The sequence below is a fragment of the Emydura macquarii genome, unplaced genomic scaffold (assembly GCF_026122565.2).
Source record: "Emydura macquarii macquarii isolate MOO-44397 ecotype Brisbane River unplaced genomic scaffold, CSIRO-AGI_Emac_v2 contig_2768, whole genome shotgun sequence".
Classification (NCBI taxonomy): Eukaryota; Metazoa; Chordata; order Testudines; family Chelidae; genus Emydura; species Emydura macquarii.
Window position 1 is genome coordinate 12,387,713 of NW_027132905.1, and position 24,838 is coordinate 12,412,550.

The 24,838-nt window shown below is 42.4% G+C and overlaps 1 protein-coding gene across 3 annotated transcripts in view; it reads right to left on the minus strand.

The window, feature by feature from the left end:
- Positions 1 to 24,838, minus strand: part of FGF1 (fibroblast growth factor 1) — a 54,852-nt gene that overhangs the window by 21,136 nt on the left and 8,878 nt on the right. The window contains exon 3 of one of the 3 annotated variants that reach the window (XM_067566571.1): positions 9,335 to 9,387. The exons of the other annotated variants lie outside the window; for them this stretch is intronic. The gene's annotated coding sequence lies outside the window, so the exon portion shown is untranslated. The remainder of the gene's footprint in view (positions 1 to 9,334; positions 9,388 to 24,838) is intronic. 3 annotated transcript variants of the gene reach the window in all.

The following is a 24,838-nucleotide window of genomic DNA, read 5'->3' on the forward strand; positions in this document are numbered from 1 at the left end:
GTTACCTCTGCAGCGAGGATTTGGTCATGGTGAGAAAAAAGATCCAAGGAGTTTTAGTATGCTGGAAAAATTCCCCCAAATAGTTAGACATTTTCTGAATCACAGGTTTTGGGAATTCTTTCTATAGGTTGTTTCTCACCGAGGAAAAATAATGATCATGCTACATACAGGAAGGACTAGATTTTACCAAGCAGTTTCCAAGTTCATTAGTTGCTTTATACTACTCCAATATGATGGGCAGTCAACATCCATTACTGTTATATTCTACCCATAAATGTGTCTCTTGCATGGAATTTTCTTTAATCAGAGCATTACACATTCTGGGCCATATCTCACCTTTTGATGCACCTTTGCATTTCACTGTGATCTGGCCCTCTGAGTGTATTTTAAGATGGAACATAATAAAACAATGCTGTACCTTAGCTGGTTGAGAATTCATCCATCCCCACACTCTTGAGAAGTCATATTTTTTGCTAGAGGCCGGAAGTGAGTATGATTAGCCCTCTTGTTCACTGACAATGTCCAGCAACATTTGAATCAACAATCATGAAAAACTGGAAGGCAGTAAAGCCTTCCTACATAGAAGCCTACTATAGAAACCAAAAATCTGCTCTCCTTATTCTTTTAAAATCAGATCTCTAGGGCTGCTGCACAGGCAGTGAGACAATTCCCTCCCACACAATGCTTATCTTTTCTGTCAATGATCGTTCTTTTTCTCTCATGTTTGCATGGAAAATATAAAGCTGCGTACGGGCAGGTTATCTCTCTGCCTCTCCCTTGATGTGTTTGCTGTAACCCACATTACTAACAAAATTACTCTGTGTCTAAGGTAGCAGAAGGATGGGATCTTTAGTAAACAAACTAAATCTGTGTGTATTTGATTTAGCTTTGTTTCATTTGTTGCTACCTTGCTTTTGCTTGTCCTTTGAAAACTCTCTACAAAGCTGCCTGAAATGGTGACACCTGGTGGTTGTTTGTGTTATCATTGTAAGCTATTTCCTTCCTTGTCTGGTAGCACTAGTCAATCTCCAATTATTCTCCTCCTTTGGCTAGATCCTTGGCTCAGGATAAGTCCCTTTCCACTGCTCACAGGGGATTGAAAGCTGACCTACGGGATTCCCCCAATGGTGTGCAAGCATTCCAGGGATGTGAGCGGGCAGATCCAATGCAGGCTGTGTTCAAGGGTACGTCTACACAGTGAGTGGCAGCCCGCAGCAGCAAGACTCGGGGCCCCTGCTGACAGATGTGGGCTCGCGCTATGGTGCCAAAAATAGCCGTATAGACATTGTGGCTTGGGCAGGAACTCGGACTCTGGAGCCCACCCCCCTTCCCTGGGCTTCAGAGCCTGAGCTCCAGCTAAAACCACAATGTCTACACGGCTATTTTTAGCACCATGCCATGGACCCAAGTCTGCTGACTGAGGCCCTGCGACTTGCTGCTGCTCAGTCTGTAGATATACCCCAGTGGCCCTGGGCCAGCAGAACGGTTGCTAGGACACTGCTCAAACCAGTGTTAACCCAAGTAGTCTTAACTTGTGCCAGGGACTGGTTCTGCCCCCAGCTTGCTCCAGGATTGGATGAGGTAGGAGGGTGGCTTTAAGCCTTCTTTGGAATAATTGAAGATTGAGCTCTTTATTATTACCTTTGCATCCAGACTAGATTTTAGCTGCCAGCCAGATTGCGGCTCCATTTTGCTGAGTGGTGTGGATAAACAGAGGCAATCCCTGCTACCAAAAACTTAGGCCCAAATTTTGCACAGGTGGTTAGGTGTTGCCCCACCCAGCTTTGCAACACCTAAGGTCAATGGATCAGTTAGGCCTGGTCCACCCTAGAAACTTACATCAGTATAGCTGTGTCTTTCAGGGGTGTGTAAAAATCCACACCCCGAGAGATGTAGCTATACTGACCTAATCCCCAGTGTAAACAGTGGTAGGTCGATGGAAGAATTCTTCTGTCAGTTTAGCTACTGCCTCTTGGGGAAGTGGATTACCTACGCCAATGGCAGCATTGTGCCACTGTAGCGTTTTAAGTGTAGTCATGACCATATTCCAGCGCTGAATGGAGCAACTCCTAAATACTTTAAAAAATCTGTCCTTCCCATTTGAAATTATGTTCAGACTTTAATATAAAGTTTTATTTATTAAAAGTTTATAAAGGGTTAGTAAATGATATAGACATGAGTAACAATTAAGAGAGACTTATAAGCACATCAGTAGAAGGCAGCACAGATTGTTTACAGGCATGGTTTATAGTAATCTATGACCTGTTGCAGTCACTAACAATCTATAACAATTAATTGACCATTTGAAGCACTTATCAATCATGTATTAATGCTTTATAAATAGTACCTTAATAAAAATGTGTCTGAAATTATATTTATTCTCAGAGGTTACCATCCCCTTCTCCCAAAAATATGTAATCTTATTGAACATAATTCTAATGAGACCTTATTAGGTGTAGATGAAACAGGCAGGACTGTAATTGTGGCACTGAATTCATTCTTGATTTCATGTAATTAGTAGCACAACACCTAGTGGCAAAAGCCTAGATGTGTCAAAACAAAGACCGATAAAGAGCAAGGTTGAGGGATGTTAACCCATGATGACCAAATACTGTAGTGGTTGAGCAGCCCAAAGTACATTTCTTGCCAAGCCCACCACAAGAGCATTTACAAATGTCCATAATCATGAAGGCTGAGTGGCTCAGCAGGGGAGGTGGGAACCTATCAAGCATTAGGAACAGGTACTCAGCAGAGTGGGAGACCCAGGACTTATTTCTGCAATAGTTGTGAGAACTAAAGCAGCCTCCTCACTCTGGCCTTTCACTGCTGGAAAACATGTTCCAGGGAGCTCCCAAGAATGTCTCCATTCATTCCTTAACTGCTCCTAATGCCATATGTAGGCCCCGCAGTCACAAGCCTGGATTCTGCAAAATGCTATCAGTGTACTGTAAAAATCTAAGCCTTCTGCCCCATACTGCACCCCCTTTATGCTACCCTGATGCCCCTTCTCTCCAGTCTCCCCATAACACACACACTCACCCCTTCACGCTTTGATTATTGACCTAAATGCACTTCCAACTCCAGAACTTTACTCCACTCTGGAAGGATGAATGTTGCCAGGGAGAGGGGGGCTCTTTCCATGTGGCTTGTTTAGGATCAAACAAAAACAAAAAACCCACACACAAACATGTAACTCTAGCTGTCTAAGCAAATCCCATTGTCTCATGTGAGGGCTTTAACTGCTGACTCCCCATGCAAATCAGATTTCTGGGGCCGATTGGGTGGAAAGAACACACTGGACACAGAGCATAAGCTCTATTTTGCCAATCAAGAATGTAGTGGAAGATTTATTGCACCTATAGTCTTAAAGGGGACACCTCTATGCCTTGGGGTAAGAGATAATGAAACCACACAATCCTTCCAAGGAGCTCTTGGTGATTGCTTCCCTGCCTCGGTTTCCCCCAAGAAGAAAGAAAGAAAAAGAGTTTTTTAAAATAAACAATTAGTAGTGTTTATTGAACAAAGAAAAGTCTGTCCCATTTGGCAATATGCTGAGTGCCCATGCTGTGCCTACCACCCTGCAGAGTATGTCCCTTTTGTAGTAACTAATGATTGGCCTGAACAATTATTTATTCAGTGGTGTTGAGATCCAGGGTTCTGACTGGATCTCTCTGTTAATTGAGTTGCCTGATCACCACATGCACTTCAGAAAGAATGGGGACTGTTAGTTGCCAGCTAGAAGGCAGTGCCTTGGTTGCACATGGAGATTATCTCCGGCAATTCTAAGGCAGTTGGCCTTGGTTAATGCTACTGTCACTGCTACTGTAACAGTTAGAACTGAGGGCAAGTTGTGGATTCCTTCTCTTTGCAAACCACCATGTGGTTTACCCGTCCCTTTAGAAGAAAAGGAATACAATGTCTTTCAGTCACCGATCCATTGTCCCTCTCTAACGTGCCCTGTGCATCAGGTTCCGCACTGAGCTACATAAAACAGTACTCTCCACTGTCCTTTCCTGTGACACCAAGCTACATGATTCCTCCCAACACAGCCCAGAGGCAGAATGAAAGGTATTTTCCTACCTGGTGGCAAGCAAGTCAGTAAAGCCAGTGAAGACCCTAACTGAGGAGCAGTCAGCTAAAGTGTAATATCCCCCGACAAAGCAAGTACCTTTCCCAGTCCTGTCTCTGGCACCGGCTATCTCCTCTGAACAGTTAGACAGGAGGGATTCCTTTCTAGTGCCTGAGGCTATTTTGGAATCAAGGGGAAAACACATCACGCATGCATACCTTGTTTCAGGGCCCCGTCAGCATGTCTGATGAGGTGATACCATACAAATGCCAGCCAGACTTCTCCCTGGACAACTGAGAAGAGCCATGGCTAAGACAGCTCAGTTGCTCTTTGTAGCAGTTTTGCCTGGAAATTACTAAAGGCCAGTAGTTTTGGTATACATTATCTTTAAGCTCCAGAAGAAAAATAAATGATGGTTTATTGAGCAGGGGGGAAATAACATTGGCTTCCTCCTCCTGTTTTCTGAGTAATCGTGTATCCAGCTCTCTGCCTGAAACCCACATCAGTTGATGCTGTCATTGCTCTAGCCTCTTAGTTTAAAATGGAAAGTATCATTGCTCATAATGGACAACAGCAAACATCAAACTATAGGCAGGGACCTACCACAACAAAATGAGTCTTCCGTCTTCTGACACACCCCCAACCCGCAGCGCCTCAGAGCCCAAACACCATTAAAAGGACACCCTGGAGGTATCATCAGTCATCTTAAAATAGAGGTTTTTCCTCAAGTTGTTTATAATAAACCCTTTAAAGCTTAGAACTGAAATCTGTTTATTCTCTCCTATCGTATGTTTTGTTGTTGTGGGGTTGCTCAGGAGTGCTGGGAGGTGTACAGCGAGTGGTTTGTTACTCCCCTTGAGCCCTGGGCCATATGTATCAGTTTGCTGTTGCTGAGCAGCTAACTGAGCTCTGGACAGTTTTAGGTGTTGTAGAGTTGTTGCACACTTAGGTCTTTTGCACCCAGTTTCACATAAAACAGGGATAATTGTGATCTGTCTCACAGGGTTTAGGGGGAAAAATAATATTTTAAAGAATTTTAAAACAAAAAAATCTCTTAGCCCAGGGCCCATCTTGCCTGATAAATGCATTAAGCCACACTGGTTGGGTGCCCAGTGGGCATCCCTAATGCATACATAGTTCTTATGTCCATGCAGCAGTATGGTCTAATGGCTAAAGCATGCAACTGGTAATCAGACGTGCTAGGTTCCAATCCCAGATCTGACACTGATTTAATATATGACCTTTTTAAAAGTTGTTGCGCCATGTGGGGGTCATGGGATATTATTTCCCTAGACTTGAGAAATGTGCCTCAATATCAGCACTAAGCAGTACTGGAACTATGGTTATGGGCTCCATCATGGCATTAATAAATTAATACAATGAGAATTGTACAAGGCATGCTCTTAGGAGGCAATCTCTGACTTGATGATACTGCCTGCCCCAAATTATCCTCAGATGTAGAGCGCAATTAAGCTTCGTCTTTAACAGCAGGCAATCTTCATTAAGGAAATGATTTTTGTGGTCACTCTATTTGCAAAGCACTTTGGGATCCTAGAAGTGGTGGCTCTATTGAGGTGCAAAGGATGGTTCTTCTACTTGACTCCCATTCCTAGCAGGTCTCTAGACAGGGAAGTTAAATGGGGCAAAACACTCACCATATTCTCAAATGTCACCATTTCCCCCTTCCACCCCCACTCCAATTACCTGGCAAGACACAGGGAATGTCAGACCACAAAAACAGTACAGCACAGGTTTGTTTAGTGTCTCACTGCAGGTGTGGCTGCCTCAGCCGTGAGCTCCATCCCAAGCCTCCTCCCACGTATGCATTCGCACACCACTTAGCCACTTCCTCCTGCTCTTTCTTCCCAGAAACAGGCAAATAGGAGCTCACAGCTCATCTCAAGGCCAGGAGGAGGCTTTTAATAGTTGTATTTTAAGATTCCATTTATAGACACCTTTCTCCAGGGAGTTTCTCTCCCTTTTCCTCTGTCTCGTTCCCTGTGTATGTGGGGATGAAGATATAAATGCTCCGTTGTTTGCAGGTGGGAGCTTGGCCATGCACTGATAGGTTCTGTTCAATCCAAGAGCAGTAGAAGCTAAATGAAAGAATCCAGCCCAAGGATTTTGCTAGCGCTTCGTCACAAAGGCTCTAATCTGACATTCCTGGTACACTCAAAACCCCCACTGAAATCTCATCCAGCTAGGAACCCTAAATCTCCAAGCAAATCTCAGTCAAAACAGCCGAGAGTCACTTGGTTTCCCCATCAAAACTTCATGAAACCACACATGACTCCTGAAGTCAATGCTGAACCATCGGCCAGTCCCAGGTTTGCACAAAGGGTTCTGAAACCTCAGCAAATCTGCTCCCTGACACGCTCCAAGTCTTTATTTCGTAGTGAACATTGAACAAGGGGAATTTTCATGTGGTGTTGGGTGTAACTGCGAATACTTCCCACAGCTGGAGTTCTGAAAAGCATCCAAGCTTAGCTCAGGTGGCAAAATCTGGATCTGAATTTGGGTCCAGATTTTAAACAACTCCCGTGCCCCAAAGTTCAGGAGTGTTGGAATGTAAATTTTTGTTTCTAAGCCAAGATCATCCAAATGTCCTAAACTTGTGGTTCAGCATCACTAGATATATCATCACTCAACAATTAAGCTTTCCCAAGTATAGTATCAGGTGGAGTAGTTCCGGATAGGACTGCTTGGTTTCTGGGTTGGCCATAAGCTCAATATTGATTTACAACCCTGAAAATCCATTGGGCATTAACTGTGCTAGTCCTGGGAGGTTTGTAGAAGGGACTGTGTACCTGGTCATGTTAAAGTCTAGGAAACACTGACTGGCAGAATTCTGCCCCATATTCTTTTGCTCTGTATCTCATTTCTTTATTTAGAAGCTAAAAACTGCACAATGTAATTGCTGTTTTATTTTGTAGTTGCTTGAGCCAATAGCTCAATATCCATTTTCCAACTTGCACTTTAACTAAATAAGATTATTTTGTTTAAATGTTTAGCAAAAATGTAAGTTAATAGAACACAGTCAGGTTAAAAATGCCAACGAAAAATAATAATTTCCTTATTTGTGCTATGATTTGAGGACTGAAGAAAATGCCTTCCAGTGGGAGACTGCAGTGTATAAGTACCTTCCCAGGGACACTATAACAGGGGTCACAGTTCCAGAGCACCTCTGAACCTTGTGTGGCCTCTTTGAGGGCACCCCACTCAGGTCTCAGGCTTCTAGCCGTCCCCTTCCTTATGGCAGGAACCTGTATTCCTCTCTCTCCAGACTGGAGATTTAGTCTGGAATTTCTCCTGCAATTCATTATCACATTAGCAAGTCTGAGTTTCGTTCAACACCTGCTGTTCTGTACTGTCCCAGAGCCAAGACAAGAACTAACCAGTGACCTGTCAGCCTTTTCATAAAGCACAGTAGCTAGAACTATTTTTATAGTGTGGGTGCTGAGAACCATTGAACCAAACTGTAAACCCTTCATAAGGTGGAAACCACTTCAAGCCAGGGGTTACAGCAGCACATCCTGTGCCCCTAATTCCAACACCTATGACTAGATCAGGCCAGACACTTTATGTAGTTTTTCAGTCCTTCACCAGGCTTCTCCAAACTAGGCAAAACCAGTCTATGCACTTTCCAGGAGGGGGCAGGGAATTAGCCTTCTTCCTTGTTTACTTTCCTAGGGATTTGCATTTGCTACCCCTCCTCCAAATTATTTTAGTTCCTGCTTTTCACCACCATCCCCCAAGCCCATACATAGAACACTTACAGTTGATAAAAAGGGTCTTTAAATAGTCCATGATCTTATGGTTCAGTTTACAAGTTGACAGTCCTTGATAGTTTATTCATGCTTATGTGGCATCCCCCCAGTCACTGGGTTACTTGTCCTATTTCTAGAAAGAAAGTAACCCCTTCATATTCAGCAGATAGCAATACAAGAGGAAAGGGGAAACAAAATCACTTTTTTTCCCCCCATAAAAATGTCAGAAGTTTCCTAGTTCTCCATACTAGGTACTAAAGGGCTCTAGTGGAGAAAGCCATAACAAGAACCAGTGGCTGGAAGCTGAAGTTAAGACACATTTAAATTAGAAATTAGGTACAAATTTTTAACAGTGAGAGTGAATGACCATTGGAACAAACTACTACAGGAAGTGGTGGATTCTCCGTCTCTTTGTATCTTCAGATCAAGACTGGCTGCTTTTCTGGAAGAGATGCTTTAGCCAGACACAAGTTATTAGGCTCAATGCAGGGGTAACTGGGTGAAATGTAATGGCCTATGAAACCCAGGAATTCAGATTAGATGATTTAATGGTCCCTCCTAGCCTTAAACTCCATGAATCTATTTTCAACACTTTACGTAATTAAAATGTAAAGAGTTTTAAAAATCAAATGTCCTTTTTGTGGTTAATGCTAAATGATTGTGTTCTTTTTGCATTTCTCCCAGCCAGGACAATGAAAATAGACTGGTAAATTTCACTTTTGTTTATGGCCAGTTTAAGGTTCTTAAGCCCAAGGCTGTAAAATTTGGGTTGCAAATGCTGTAGTAGGGTATTTAAAGCCAAACAAACATAGTTTCAACTTGAATTTATTATTATTCATGGACACATTTCCATTGCTGTCAGGTTCACAAAATGGAAATGGAAATTAACCTTACATAGGGTGACATTCACCCCTGCACAGAGGATTAGCACAGGCCTCTAAGCACTTTTTAAGCCCCGCTTCAACCCTCAAAATAGTGCTTAAATGATTGATGTATGGGTCTTGTGCTGGTCATTTGAACAGACATGAAAGTCATCCACTGTCTCTCCAGGTAAAAAATAATGATTGAAATGCAAGTACTTTCTGCTATGCTAATAAAATACAGTCAGGTATGTAGGTTCCTGGCTGAATACTGATGGGGAAGGCATCCAGCTCTGGCGTATATATGCACTCAGATGTTGGTTTATCCTCCCCATCACAGTTTAAAGAAGGACATAAACCAAACACTGGATTGGGACCCATCAAACTTTCATGAAAGTTTTGGATCAGATTCTGGTCCTTCTCTGCCCCAGATGTGAATGTGCCAAGAGGATCTGAAGCTCTATAGAGGTAAACACTGCATCTAGCTTTCATGTGACAGTGTTAGCGAAAAAGACCATATAACCACATGTTGCATGCAAACAGAATCATGCAGCTGCTCTTGCACTGACTCCAAGGAAAACAGTGCCCCGTTTGAAACACTGGTGTTATTTTCATTTTTGCAGTCTCAATTTTCTTACCAAAGCAGAAGAGGATGATATTTTTCAAAAGACTGAATGATCCTTTCTCAACCCTGTAACCAAAATAAAACAAAGCACCACAAAAAGCACGTAGCAAATGAGCAGTATCCAGTTTTAAACACTAGATGAAATTGAAGTCCTAATACTCAAATATTTTTTATACAAAGTCCTGCCCAAAAAATGCTTAGGTTCTTTATATTTCAGACACACCTCTTTGATCCTAATTTTAAGACAGAGAAAGCTTCAGCTTTCTTAATGTAAATGGAAAGCTGATTTCATACCATAAAGACATAAAGCTCTAGCCCCAAATCACTCAAACCTATATTAAACAGAAACCAATGCATGTGCCTTGGACAATGAGTGAGATGGTAAGAGAAAGAACAAGTAAGAAGGATGCTCTAGTTAGACAGTGCTGTGCTTATATCCTTGTAGGGAGAAAAAGTACTGGGAGGCAATGTGGCCTAGTGCCCACAGCAAAGAACTGGATGTCACAATTGTAGCCTTTGCTCCATCACTGTGTGACTTTAAGCATGTGGTGCAAATTAACAGCTGTGTACCTTAGAATATATTATAGAAAGGGGTATAAGGTGATCCAGAAGAGTCAGCATGGATTCACCAAGGACATGCCTGACCAACCTGTTTGCCTTCTATGATGAGATAACTGGCTCTGTAGATGTGGGGAAAGCAGTAGATGTGATATACCTTGATGTTAGCAAAGCCTTTGATACAGTCTTCCACAGTATTCTTGCCAGCAAGTTAAAGAAGTATGGGTTTGATGAATGGACTATAAGGTGGATAGAAAGCTGGCTAGATCATCGGGCTCAACAGGTAGTGATCATTGGCTCAATGTCGAGTTGGCAGCCAGTATCAAAGTGCCCCAGAAGTCGGTGCTCGGGCCATTTTTGTTCAATATCTTCATTAGTGATCTGGAGGATGGGGTAGATTGCACCCTCAGCAAGTTTGCAGATGATACTAAGCTAGGAGGAGTGGTAGATATGCTGGAGGGTAGAGATAGGATACAGAGTGACCTAGACAAATTGGAGGATTGGGCCAAAAGAAATCTGATAAGGTTCAACAAAAACAAGTGCAGAGTTCTGCACTTAGGATGGAAGAATCCCATCCACTGCTACAGAGTGGGGACCAACTGGCTAAGCAGCAGTTCTGCAGAAAAGGACCTGGGGGTTACAGTGGACAAGAAGCTGGATATGAGTCAACAGTGTGTCCTTGTGGCCAAGAAGGCTAACAGCATATTGGACTGCATTAGTAGGAGCATTGACAGCAGATTGAGGGAAGTGATTATTTTATTTGGCTCTGGTGAGGTCACATTTGGAGTATTGTGTACAGTTTTGGGCCCCTTGCTACAGGAAGGATGGGGACAAACTGGAGATAGTCCAGCAGAAGGCAACGAAAATGATTAGGGGGCTGGATCACATGACTTATGAGGAGAGGCTGAAAAAATTGTGCTTATTTAGTCTGCAGAAGAGAAGAATGAGGGGGATTTTATACAGCCTGCAACTACCTAAAGGGGAACTCCAAAGAAGATGGAGCTAGGCTGTTCTCAGTGGTGGAGATGACAGAACTAGGAGCAATGGTCTCAAGTTGCAATGGGGGAGGTCTAGATTGGATATTAGGAAAACTTTTTCACTAGGAGGGTGGTGAAGCATTGGAATGGGTTACTTAGGGAGGTGGTGAAATCTCCATCCTTAGAAATTGTTAAGGCCCAGCTTGACAAAGCCCTGGCTGGGATGATTTAGTTTTGATTGGTCCTGATTTGAGCAGGAGATTGGACTAGATGACCTCCTGAGGTCCCTTCCAACCCTAATCTTCTATGATTCTATAAGAATTCCTGGCTTGACGGGGCTTTAAGAGACTTGGTTAAATGTTTATAAAGTAGCTTGAGATCTTCAGGTCTTATATTTATTTCAATTTAATTTCCATTCAACAAACACTTCTCATAAGCTTTCATTTACCTAGGCATAATATTAGAACAACACATTCATACAAAAATACAAACATCAAGCCACATTATTAAACTATAAATCCAGAGGCTTCACCTCACAGTACAGTCATGATGAAAATAACTAGGACAATGGCAGATCAGTCCCTAATCCACACTCCCCAAGAACAGGACAAAAGGGAGAAGTTTTGCAACATGTTCTGGAGGTCAGCCAGTTCAGGCCATTCATGTCCAACCCACCAGGGGCAAGTTCTAAAAATTCAAGGCCGCACATGGAGGATGCCATGCCAGTTGCCCCCCAGTCAAGTCAGAGGACTCCACCACTTCCACCAATCTCACCTGTGGCAGTATAGCAGAGGTAGGGAATGGGGGTTCTCTTAAACAGGCAGGTCACAAGCCATTTAGAGCTTCATGAAAATGCAAAGTGTTGCTATTGCCTACAGTTCTATTGGGAAGCTAAATTAATGTTGGTAAAGAGACTTGTTCTTTCTCCTGTGGAACTCTTTGCATTGTTTATTTATTACTCTGAGCTTTCCCTGGCAATCAGGTGAGATATTTCAAATGGGAGCATTTGGCAGCAGCCCTCACATCCTGGTAAATATATCTTTTACCTTTAAAAAGCCAGCAGTTTTTAGGACATGAACGTCACCTATTCACAGAGCCATGTAGGAAGAGAAGAGCTTGATCCAAACCACACACTGGCATCCCTACAAGTATTTCTAGAACTTCAGCTGAAGCTGACAATTTACAGTTGCTTCTAGACAGTCAGTAGTAAAGTGGGGAGCAGAAAAAGAAAAATGGCAGTAAAAAAAAATTCCCGGTGCTTTGAAAACTAGGATTTATCTTCTGATATTTATTTGGCTAAAAATCTCCTCCCTTCCCCAATTGGTTTCAGACATTAAACACTCCAAATTAAAAATCTAAACAAATATAACACTAACCAGCATGGGGGGAAAAATTTTGTAAATACACAGAGCCACCAGAGAGCTTGAAAGTGTAACACAGGATTTAAAAATAACCTAGAAGGAGAGAGGGTTGGCTGACAGAATTAAGTGTATTTGAAGTAAGAAAAATGTAAGTTAGAATAGCTAGAGAACTGATGATATTCAGCAAGTTTATTGGTGTGGAGATGGTAGCAGTTGAATAAAACCTCAGAAGAGGGCGCTCCTGGCTAAATTTGCAGGCACTGCAGGATAACCATACTTTAAGAATATAACAATGCTAGCGCATAGCTAACTTTTTATAAGGATTCACTCATTCCTTCATCATGTAATACTGTTTAAGTTCCATGGGAAGACAAGGAGGAAAAGCCAGAGAACGTTCTTCAATTACTGTGATAGTAAATGTGCTATCAAAATTGAATATATTCATGGGAGCCTTCTTTGTAAAGTGTGTAAATAAGAATGATACATACCCACACTCAATCATTAGAGTTCACAATTTTATATTTTTCCAGTACTGTATTCTTTCCACAATCGTTTCTATTGCTTAAAAGCTTTTTTCGGATGTCTAGCTAGATGCAAACACTTGTGCATGCACACACTCACTGTCGTAGCTACCCATCTGAGGAAAGAATGTTCCAGGAAAATAAGTTTACATTTTAGAATTGAGTGTCACAAATTAATGTGTCCTTGGTTACTCAGAAATTCTCCAAAGCAACACTCATTAGTGTAAAGTTCCAGAGGGGTAGCCATGTTAGTCTGTATACAGCAAAAACAATGAGAGTCCTGTAGCACTTTAAAGACTAACAAATTTAATTTCTGCAGATTTCTGCAATTTCAAATGCAAGACGAAGTGGGTTGCAGCCCACGAAAGCTTATGCCTGCAGAAATTAAATTTGTTAGTCTTTAAAGTGCTACAGGACTCTCGTTGTTTTTACTCATTAGTGTGTGTAAGGGATGGGCAAACTATTTTTGCTTGATATTGAATTGTCTCCAGTATTGTGATCTTGAAAACTAACAACCTGTACTTAAAAAAAAGGAGCAGGGATGAGAAAGAGCCTAATGTTAAAAAGTTAAAGTTGTGTGTAAATATATAAGTCCATTACAATCATAGGTAGGACAAGTTATTTGCCCTGACAGGCTTACAATCTATGAAAGACATGACAATCATTTGGGAGAGGGGATGGATGATATGGAAAGGGACGGATTTTGCTAACTTTTATTTTTAATGGAATCATCTTTAAAAAGACAATCATGGGTTTAAACTCTAGCTTAGCCAGATTTGTGGTCCCAATAAACAGCTCAAGAGCTTCACAAAAGTTCAACCTACACCAGTTTTGTCTGTCTCCAGCCTGTATGGTATATGACCTGTACGGAGATTGTTCATACCTACAACTTGCGTTAGTCCAATAATTCCTTGTGAATAATACTCATTGTGATACTTCACTTTTGTTTTATTGAGTCAATAGTTGTGAATAGTTTTTCCTATTACTCAGCCAGCTTTACTAATGAGTCAGTTCAAATCGAAGACCTGTGTGCACACAAATAAGGTATCCACTGGGTCCTGTTCTCGTTTTTTCCTTTGTGTGGCCTTGATCAAGTCACTTAACCTGTCTGTGCCTCAGTTTCTTCATCTTTATAATGGGGATAATGATGCTTAATCCCCTTTGGTAAAGCTCTTTGGGATCTCTAGATGAAATGTGCCAGATGAGCAGTAAATCTAGGAGAAATTCCCTTTTCACTGGCAAATGACTCAATCTGCAGTTCCTAATAGGCTAGTTTAAATATAACAGTTCATTCATAACGCCCAGTTTCATATATAGATGAAATGCTCTTCTAGGCAGAGGGCCCACATAAGCCAGTGCACCATTTAAATTCCACCAAATCTTGAAAAACAGGGTTTAAGTGAGACTGAAGTGGTGCATAGACTTAAGCTGTACCTGTACACAGAGGTGAATCACAACCGCATATAAATAATGTAAAGTCTTTGCTTAAGACAGGGACCAGTCTTTGAGCCAGTATATTAGGATGAGGGATAGATTGAAGCAGAGGGAATCAGATAATGAGCACAAGTTAGGGTGCTAAACACAATCCCAGACATCAAGTTACTCAGTTACGTGTTTTAAAAAAGGAATCAAAAGTCCTTGATATTTACCAGCAAAATGTCTGTCCCAAGCTTTTTCAGGCAGTGGAGCGTTTGACATAAGAGGTGGCTTTCCCAGCCAGTACTTGAGGGGCCAGATGTGCAGAATGCCACACAAACCAGCTTGCACTGATTTCCAGAAATGGGCGTCGTCTTTAGGGGGCTTTATGGATTGTAAATTGTATCCGATGTAAGCAGTGTGCAGAAAGCAGGATTCAGTCTTTTCTTGAGACACAGGCTGATCTGCTTGGAATGACATATTAGTTATGTGTATGTTGGAGTGAAGTTTCCCTTTCATACCCGTGAGAGACCCATACAGAGTGGGCTATGAACATATAGGTGAAGAGAATGGACTAAGTAATCTAGTTCAACGCTCTCACCTTCCTACTCAGAACCAAGAAAACAAATGGCAGAATGGGGCCTGCATATCATTCAAAGGCTGCCTCCAGGCTAATTATAAACAAGTGAAGGTGAGTTTAGTTGGGAGGTTGTCTTACAAACTGGTGTCTCTAAGGCTCCTGTTCTTTGTCTGCCTACCTAATGATTGGGGACTTGACAACTTTGCATGGGACATATTGCACTGGGGAGCTTAACTGGTCTCCTCTTAACATCACGAATCAGCTGGAATATAATATGTTCTAGCCACTGAATTTTATAAACTGATAACACAGAAACTCAGATCACTTCCTATTCAGGCATGCGAGTGGGTAGCTCAAATGCCTGGGAAACGTACGAAGAAATCCTTCTCAGAGCATGCTGGGGATCTGTGGGGCACGTTACCATTGAGCAGAGCAGAGGGTGTAAATGAGTTGAGTACTGGGGCTGGGTTTAAAAGGAGTGGATAGTTTCCTGACCCCTAGGAATTGTACTTGTACTTGCTCATTGCCTTAGAGGCCAGGAAGGGATTGTGCTATGGTGTAGAGGAAGGTAAGCTTCCTCTAAAGCATCAAGTAACAAAAACTCCTCTGAAGGAACAGCCTCTGATTTGACTTTTAAGATTTTCTGAGTATGTCTTGTCAAGATTAAGGGCTAGGTGGTGCTGATACAACCTTTAAGTGATGATGTGTAGCTGAGCCACCCCAGCATCAGTGTAGGGAAGGAATTGTGTCTCAGACAAGCCGCAGCATATGTATTACTCCCGCCTTGCTCTGCAATGTAGGAGTCTTCTGGTGACATTTGCCAATAGTGAATCACTACCCCTCTTCCCACCCCACTCAGTTTAGATGGATAGCCAGCTGTGATGATTCAGCAGCAATAGCCCATGCATGGGGTTCAGAGCCAAGCCCACCTGCTCAGGGAATAGTGGCTGCACAACAGTTGCTTGCCCCTACTCACCTGACCTCAAGGTCCAAGGAGTGCATGCAAGGAAGTAAGCAGGGCATCATACCTCCCCCCCGCTTATAGCCTTGTGAGGCTGAGTCAGGCCAGCCACAATCTGGGGGTTGGGGAGGTGCTAACAACTGGAGCGTGAATAATGCCAAGTCATGAAGTACAGCTGGCCAGATGTAAGTTTGGTCCAAAAATCTTTTAATTTTATATAGCATCCTTAATACAAAAATGCTTGAGAGAGAGAGAGAGAGAATTGAATGCTAAAGAGAAAGGGAAGGATTTATGGTAAGATTTTAAGAGATGAAGTGAGTCAGTGCCTTGGTTGAAGGGAGATATTTCCACATAGATGGATCGGGACAGGCAGATGAGTGACTCGCACACCCACCAAGTCAAAGGGAGGGGCAGAGAAGACAAAGATTGAAAGTGAAGAGTAAGTGCATGGAGGAGTAGGTGGATGTGTGAGGTCAGAGAGGAAGGATGGAGGGAGCTCTTGGATAGTGTTGTAAATCATGAGGTCACTGTTGAGCTGGGTCAGAGATATCTAGAAAGGCAGCAATGGTTTCTAGCAGAGGAGAGGGGTATGATGGTTTCACTTCCATGGCAAGGAAGCAATCTGGCCACCACATCCTGGAGCAGCCGCAGTTTAGAGAGTAGTGATGTAGAAGAGGGGATTATAATAGTCAAGCCAGGAAGCGCTGAAGGCGCAAATAAGGGTTTCAGAAAAAGTTCAATCTGAGGGAGGATTCTGGCAATGTTAATCTGGAAGTGGGACAGTCACATTTACTGACCAAGGAGATGTGGGAAGAAAAGAGTCCAATGTCAAGGATGACTCCCAGATTTCTAGTCTCAGGAGGAAAAGTACAAGTCTGAATTAAGGTGAATAAGAGCCAGAGACAGGGCACAAACTACTTTTTTCCAGTCATTCATGCTCTGGGTCACTAGGTTGTTGCAGGCAAATTGCAAATCTTTGGATAGAAGGTTGAGGGGTAAACCAACCTTAGGAACATAGTCCGAAGGGGACAAATTGATCTCCAGTGTCACTCCACTGCTCTCAGTGGAATGGTCCCAGCGTTGAGACTGAAGCTGGCTCAGGGTTCGGACAAGACTGTAGTCAGCTAGGACTGTATCCCATACCAATCTTATTAGACCTCCAGCGAGTGCCAATGACCTTTTCTGCTTCTTTTCTAATCTTTGTCATAAGGATTAGCTATTAGACTCAAATTACTCATGTTTAGAATAACAGCTCATGACATGTCTGCTCTGACTCTACTGGCCAGCCATCTCTTTATAAGCTTCCTTATTCTGAGAGGGCGGAAATGGCAAGCTAAATAAAACAGCGACCTAACTGGCTCAGTGGCATACAGGCAGCGCAGAGCTATACACTACCAATAAAAAAATAATACTACCAGGATTAAAAAAAATCAGCCTTCTCTTGCTCACTACCATACACAGCCTAGATAAACATCTGAAGCCAAGCTCTAAAATCTCCTGGGTATTTGTTCAACTGCCTACGTCTTTTGTCTTGGATGCTTGCTGGATCAGGTCACGCAGCATCATAAACCTGAAGCCACAAACTAAACTAAATTCCAGGATCCAAATTCTCCCCATCCTTGGAGAAGGTCAGAACCAAATTTCTACAAATCAGATCTCTCTCTACTGCAAACTGATTTCCACTTCCTCCTTTTTTAGATTTGATCCATTTCTTTCCTTGACTTGGGCTGTTCTTACATTAATTTCCTCAGCAAAATTTTTTAAGGTCTATGTCTCTTAAAGAAAGCTGTCTATGTTTTTCTGATGAGACTACATGGTACCTACCTTTATAACTCACTGGTCAAGGGTGTGTTATATGGCCCCCTCTATACCTGGACCACAGAGGATGTGAGTCTATTACCGTCCCTAGCCACAAAGCCTGACTCTTTAGCTCAAGTCGTAAGCCTCAGACTTTTAACCTGTAGTTCACTGGTTCCCCAGATGTCAGCTGTCAGACTTTTATCAGTTTCTCTCTCTCTCTGGCTCCACAATGCACCTGACCAATTGTGCCAGTACCTTCCTGACGCTGGTGACAATCATCTTGTGCACTGAAGCATGAGATTTCAATACCATGAGCTTAGCCTGGAAAACTCAACATTGTATTCCCTTGTTCCTTGCTGACTGGCTGTTTTAGATGTTGGTGGGGGAGGAGAGAGAACTTGCTGCTGATTTTCTGCTTTTAGCGCTCTAAATTGTAGTTATAATGGATGTCAAGATGCATAGAGATTGGAATACGCATCTTATATGATGTTTAAATTGAAAGGAAGCAATAATGACAATTGCTAGTGACCTGAAGTTATTCACCCTATCTTAACCGCAGCCACAGTATCTGACTTGGTGACTCCCAGCTGGCAGTGAGTTCCAAAGATTTCTGTGTGAAGAGGCTTTTCTTTCCTTTCCTTCAGGAGGCCTGAAGCAGACTTGGAATCATCCCACTTACTCTTTACAAAAACAGTTGCGTCTGGAGTCAAGAAAGGCAGAGCACAAATTGAGGGGTAGCTTGGATAACACCGCTGTACTTAGAAAAACATAGGGCTTTATTTAAACTAGCTGGAGAGAGCAAACAGGAGGGAAGAGGGGATTTGAAATTCTAATTTTTTATTAGATAAAATAAGAGTGTGTTTTGCCACCTTGTTACACCAAAAGTACACTGGCCAAACTCTGAAACTAGACTGCAAGCTTGTGTTAAGATGGCACACTGATAAAACAATAATACTTAGCACAGACTGTGTATAGCTCTTTGCATCTTGAAAAAGCTTTATAAATATTAATTAACTATGCTGCACAACGCTATTGTGAGGTACTGTACCTATTAGTTATTTTCCTCATTTAATAGATGGAGAAACTGAAGCATCACCAGATGATGATGTCACAGAGTTTTATAAGTTATTTGTCTTAACATGTGAGAAAGTTTTTAGTCTTGGAAGAAATGATAGTGGTGGTGGTCATTTCTTGGTTATACAAAGTTCTTGTATAGGTTGCTGTGTGCACTGCAGAAGAGTTTTCTTTCTGCTGTAGTCTCTGATTAGTCAGTTTCTGAGATGGAGTGGCTGCCTGCGAACTAGGCATTGGTGCTTGGCTGAGAGTCCTGGAAGAAGAGATTGCCTACATGCTGTTTGACCATCTCATTTCAGGACTGGTACATATGTGTAAATAAAGCAAGTTACACTTAGAGTAAAGCCAGATTTCTCTTCCAGTGGGAAATTGACCTGCACAGCCCTGACATCTGCCACCACTGAAAGATGTGACACCTGCAGAATAGACACACTAGTGTTGGAAGTAGGGTCAATAGTATTAACTAACACTATTGTGAAGTAGTCTATCTAATAGGCATCTTCTCCATTTAACAAATGGAGACACTGAGGCAAGATTAGGGGACTTGCCCAATGCCACACAGAAAGTCAGTGGCAGAGCTGTGATTGCAGAGATGTGATTACAGTGCAGGCATTCCTGTCTCCTAGTTCTGTTCTGGTTTTTAAAAAACCACATGCACTTCTCTGCAGATCGATTTCTATCATGGGCGGGTATCCAAGTTTGTATAAAAGAAAAACTGCCTCAGACTTTCAGCCCAAATTCTAACCATTTAGCCAGCTGAATCTTCAGAGGTTAGTATGTAATTACCCAAATTACCTAAATTTGGAATTTCATCAAGGTACTACTGGGACTAACACCCCCACTCATATGAAAAGTGCTCTAGGACCTGTAATTACCACAAGTAGTCAGGAACTAAGGTTTATGTCTCATTTAGAAGTGTCCCTGGGCATTTAGTACATCTGGTATGGAGGCTTTCATACAGCTCTTTCCAACACCCACAAAATCTCAAGCCAGACTCAGGAGAAAACAACTCTCTCGTGATAGTCTCAGTTCCCACTAAATGGAAATAATACCATAATATCAGTTTCCATAACACACATGTTCCAGTGAATTTGATCTACATAAACTTATTTCCTCCTCCTGATTCATTCATACTTCATACAGCAGCTGTATTGAAATGTATTGAAACACATCTTACACTGAAAGTTTTCCTGTAGCTCTTTTACTAGATGGAGAGCCATGCTCATGCCATAGCTTATAGGCAAACTGAAACACATTTTACTTCCCAAGACCCGAGTTCAGAGTTCTGGGTTTCTTCTACAACAGTTGATGTCATCGCTGACACTTAAAACTGAGAGAGGAGTTGCACAAGGTGTTAGTGACGTCACCTGTATTATTAGAAAATATGACACCATGCACTTGTAGCTTGGCAGGTCCAGTGGATATGGGAGGATCTGAGCCTTAGCAATTTAGATTTTAAAAATTGACTGCGTATAAGTTATACTCCACCCATCTATTCTGTTAATGAAAAGGAAACTTAATTCACTTAGTTTTAAAAGAGAAGCTTTCAGTTCATTTTTAAGCTCTGGCGTAATGGTTCGAGTGTTGTGAAAAATGCCCTTTCACCTCCAAGTGCAGCAGGATCAACATCGTGTGTTGTTTAGGAGGGCTGTACTTCAAGGACACAGAGGTAGCATGACTTCCTCTGGGGGCCTGCATTTTAAATGTATATGTAACATGCACTGCTACAGACTGGGGACTGATTGGCTAGGAAGCAGTTCTGCAGCAAAGGACCAGGGGCTAACAGTGGACAAGAAGCTGGATAGGAGTCAACAGCATGCCTTTATTGCCAAGAAGGCTAACGATATATTGGGCTGCATTAGTAGGAGCATTGCCAGCAGATGGAGTGAAGTTATTATTCCCCACTATTCGGCACTAGTGAGGCCACATTTGGAATATTCTTTATAGTTTTGGGCCCCTCTCTACAGGAAGGATGGGGACAAATTGGAGAGAGTCCAACGGAAGGCAATGAAAATAATTGGGGCTGGAACACATGACTTATGAGGAGAGGCTGAGGGAACTAGGCTTGTTTAGACTGCAGAAGAGCAGAATGAGGAGGGATTTGATGATGGCCTTCAGCTACCTGAAGGGGGTTCCAGGAAAGATGGAACTAGGCTCTTCTCAGTGATGGCAGATGATGGAACAAGAAGAAATGGTCTCAAGTTGCAGTGGGGAAAGTCTAGGTTGGATATTAGGAAAAACTTTTTGACTAGGAGAGTGGTGAAGTACTGGAATGGGCTACCTAGGGAGGTGGTGGAATCTCCATCCTTGGAGATTTTTAAGGCCCGGCTTGACAAAGCCCTGGCTGGGATGATTTAGTTGGGGTTTGTCCTGCTTTGAGCAGGGGGTTTACTAGATGACCTCTTGAGATCCCTTCCAACCCTTATTTTCTATGATTCCATGGGATGATTTACGTTAGCCCAAAAGGGACTTCTAACAAATAATTTCACACTGCCAATTTTCAACTAGAGCCTGATTCATGGTCTTAGAGGGACTATGCAGAGCACTAAAAATATGACTTTAAAAGCTGGCTCGCCTCATGTATTTTAAACATTTCACTGGCTGTGGCATGTGCAGCTAGAGTATTGAGGTACAGTGGAACCTGTGCAAGAGGTCACCCACCTCTTTTCCCTATAGGAAAGCAAGCATTATAAAAGGACACTGCTGCATATAAGGGAAAATTTCCTGCCATAAACCATACATAAATCTAAACCAGAGAGAGGCAGAACTCCTACGGGTTGGTGTGGGTTAAGTAAGCACCTGATTGTGCATCCCAAGTGCCCGAATGGCTGGAGGGTCAGATCCTCACAAGGTGCAAGTCAGTGAAGCTCCATTTAACCCCTGAGGAGAGAATGTCAATGGCAGCAGAACAGGCTTTCTGGCAAGATTTCCACGGTTTCCAGTCAGGCTGTAAGTAGCACAAAAAAGAGCCTTACGCAGTCTCTTCACCCACGGGTAGAAAAAAACCCACAACTGCAGAAGCCTCAAGAAAATAAAAAATAACATTTGCTAAATTTAATTGGAACTATTTCAAACCTCAAAAAAAAAAAAAAAAAAAAAAAAAAACCCCAACAAACCATTTTGTGTTTTGAGGGCTGGATGCAGGTTTCTCTTTGGTCCAGTGAGTCTTATTTTATCTGAACCAGTCAATTCATGTATTATTATTATTAAATATTAAGCACCTAAAAGTATGTTGGGCTGTGGAATCCTAGCATGTTTGGCCAAATCCAGACATATACATGCTGAAGAATACAAATTACTGAGGGGGACCATTGAGAACTCTAAAAGCCCACAAAAGTGAATAATACTCAGACTTTCAGAATCCCTTCCAGCCTGGACAGAGAGATCAAAGGGAGGATGGGTGTAGCCCTGCAATGAGTTTTACTATGCAAGTTAAAAATAAAAATCTCACAGAAAGGCAGAGGTGTGAATCGTTTGTTTCGACAAGTTTCCATACAGATGTAAATGGCACACAGTGAAACCCCTGTGTCAGTCTGCAAGCCTAGAACGCCCAACCAGCAGGGGAATGAGACTGGAACTGGCCCAACATACAGCTGATGCTGATTATGATGTTAAACTAAAAATTAGTTATTGCTTCTTAGCTAAAAAGTTTATGACATTTGAGATTTTTAATTATTCCTCTAGGTTTATTGATTGCGTACATTTGTTTTTGCAGTTGAAGATTGTGATGTGTCCTTAAAAATGCTTTTTCATTCCTCCTCCTGCTTACTGTTCCTTGTGCAAATACAGGCTTGTTGAGCAAGGGATGGAAGTGGTTTGGTTGGATTTCTGAACCTAAATAAAAACCTGATCCAACTCCCACTGAGTCCAGTGAGAACTGGATTGAGCGCAAAGTGTTTCAATCCTTATGTGAGACAGGCAAAGTGATGTCTCCTAAAATGACTCAAAGAATTTCTTTAGAAGAGGGAAATAAAGTTCCTTTTAATAAGCCCAGTCTTAAGGCAGAGGAATGGAATTCCCCAAGTCTACATTTCCTTCTTATCATTGTGCATTAATTTAAATACAAATACATTCCAGGCTTTCGCACAAGCAACATTTAAAACCACCAGTTCTGATTATTTCTCCTCTCACAGATCTCCAGCAGAAAAGGGGCCATGATGTCTTGTACACCACAGTAAACACATTGCCCACACTTTCATTTTGGGGGGAGAACGTTTAATTGCTTGTGGCCTCATGGTTCAGTCATTAGAACAAGAGGCTGGGATTGAGGAGAATGTAGTTCTGTTCCCAGGTCTGCCACTGCCTCCCTGTGTGACACGGAACACATCACACAACCTTTCTGTCTCTCAATTTTCCCATCCATAAAACAAAGATAATCCCTACATTTATGATTTTGGGAGTGTAAAGCATTGTATTTGATATTATATTTGTATTCACTGGCTTGGGTGCCAAAGAGTAAACAAACCTTTCTGAATGAGTGTTTATAATCTGTTTTTAATCTATATCAAGTATTCTAAGTGAGATACATTTACATAAGAGGAGAGAAGTGCAAATAAATCCCTCATGACTATAGTCACTATCGAGTTTGTGACCTTAGTCAAACATCTTCTGATAAACTTCCAAGATGGGTGGAAAGAGCCTTTTTCTAGAGAGGCTCAAGACTAGACTAGCCAAAGGTGCTGCAGGTCAGAATTGAGGTGTAATGGCAGAGCTCTGTGTGTGAGTTTACACAGCACCTGTCAGCATTCAGACTGGCTACCAGCCATTGCTTTCTGTCCTCCGTTTTCATGAATATTAAAACTCACTCACAGATGTTAGCAGAAACTAAAATATTTGTAAAGCAAACATGGTGTGAAATGAGTGTCTGCGACTGGCCAAACCTGGAATCTGAAGTCTTCACAGAACACGTACAGCACGAGAAGTGACATTGCAAACATCACCTCACTGCCATGCCTTAGCTGGGACCTGGATGGACTTCCCTCCTCCTCCCAGGGGCTGAAAAAGTACTTTCCACTCCATATCCATTCTGTCGCTGGCCCTTCTGCCAAGGCACCAGTTGGGATGTGGATGCTTATCCACTATGGACTTGACGGAGCCCACCACATCTGGCTGACGATGAAAGCAAACTGCTGTCAGATGGTAACAGTTTTCAGTCACGATTGTCTTGGAACACGTGTGCTAAAAGTAACCTCCATGCCTCAATGGAGCTATCCAGCAGCCCAAGCACCGCCATGTGTTTCATCTGCACCATGAACTTGGCTTCGTTCTACATCCAGGGAGGGAATCTGTTCCAGCACAGCAGGACATGACACTATCGAGGAAGCTCACGTAACACACATTAATAACCAAGGAGTAATCATGTGTAGGTGGCAGGAATGAGGGCAGGTTATCCCAGCTATGTGATTTCAGCACAAAGCTAAACACAGCATTTGGTTTAACAGGAGAGCAGCACAAATTGGGCATTTGGTGCCAAACTCAAATAAACAAAGCAGGGACAGCCTGAGTCTGAATGCTGGAGCTTCCAATTAAATACACACTGTTTCACACAGACAAATAGTATTAGCAATGGTTGATCTAATCCTTTTTAAACATTGCATTCAGAGGCGAGTTCTGTTTATCCCTCCCAGCTCTTCTCTTCTCATGTGGTCCCATGACTAGGGGCTCTCTGCTGACTGATTTGTTCATTCATTATTCTGGGGACACCAGCTTCCTATCATGGGAGTGAAATCTTAAATATCAAAGGGAGACGGCAGGATATCAGTGGGTTTGAATCCCGGCAGTATAAAAGGTTGCAATTTCAAGGGCACTCAGATATCATGGGCATGGCCACTGGATAAAGACCTGGATAGACGGTTAAAAACACTGTTAACATTAACATAAGGACAGAATTTGACATATAATGGGGACAGCTAGAAAGCACTAAGAGACCTGCAAAGTCCTGCAGGACCTGTGAGGATGTTTATTCAGGCATCTCACTTGTACTTTACAACCACTTTGGAAACCTCCTGTGTTTCTTATCCAGCCAGATGGTGAGCTGCACTTCTTGTCTTAGGCCCAATTCAGGGCAGGCACTTTAGCACTTGGGTGCATAAGATTTAGTCTCCTTCATTAGTGAGTCCAGAGGCAGAGTAGCAATTGGGAGCTGAGCATACACAGCTGATACGGAATAAAGAAATGGACGAAGCCGCAGCCAGCTGTTTGCTGAACTTCCTCATTTGGGAGGAAGAGCAAGGGCTCAGGAGTGGGAGGCAGGCCAGATCCATTTACAG